Consider the following 975-nt stretch of genomic DNA (forward strand, 5'->3'; position numbering starts at 1 on the left):
TGAGACACTGGGGAAGTGCAAAGATCCAAGCGTTTGGCAGATTAACAGCCTTGGCCCCCAGGAGCATTGACGGAAACTGGATTTGGTGCACTGGATAAGAAGTCACCCATGCCAGGAGAGATCCCAGGGATAAGTGCTTTCCTTCGAAAGCTTCTGTTTGGCCAATATTCTCAGTCTGGAGTGTCTTTTAAGTGGGCGGAGGAGACATTTGGTCTCCTAAGCCTGCAGGGTCTGTGACATCAGCTAAGGCCTCTTGTCTCCATCTTGTACAGCTGTATCAACATTGGCATTAACTTCTTGTTCCTTAGAAGATCACCTGTTGCCCAGACAATATTTACCAAGAGATATATACTCTTTGATTTTTTTGGTTTGGGGTTTTGTTTTTTGTTTTTAATTGCAACATTTTTTTGACATTTTTCTTTTTTCTTTTTTTTTTTTCATTATTCTAGTTTAGATACAATCTTCCATTTTTGTCTTCTTTAATAATTCGAATTTCATTTTTGCCAGTGTTTCTGCCTCTATTATTTATTTTTTTACCCCCAATTTTATCCTATTAGGATTCTTGCTTGTTTGTTATGGTTTGATTTATAGTGTTTTTGTCCTTCCTCTCTACCTGGTGGAAGTGGGGCACAGTGCCTCAGCTAGCTGGCAAAGAGCTGTTGACTTCAAGGGAATAACCCAACCCAGAACCCCCAGAGGTTGGGGGTCTTTAAGGGTGGTTCATAGTACCCTATATACACCTATATTACTCCTGTTTCTTTCTTTTGGTGCCTTGATTCTTTTTGTCAATAATCTCCTTTTACTCACTGCCTCTTCTCTCTCTCTCTCTCTCTTTCTTTCTTAAATCTTTTTTCCTTTCTAGCTCCTCAATCTTCTCATCCTTCTGGTCTTGTACCAAAAGGACTCATTAAAACTTTAGGCCAGTGGCATAGTAACTCAGACCAAGAAGAAGTGAAAGGAAAATTGGAGTAAGGA

This window comes from Otolemur garnettii, unplaced genomic scaffold (assembly GCF_000181295.1).
Source record: "Otolemur garnettii isolate 467f Iridium unplaced genomic scaffold, OtoGar3 scaffold00521, whole genome shotgun sequence".
Taxonomy (NCBI): Eukaryota; Metazoa; Chordata; class Mammalia; order Primates; family Galagidae; genus Otolemur; species Otolemur garnettii.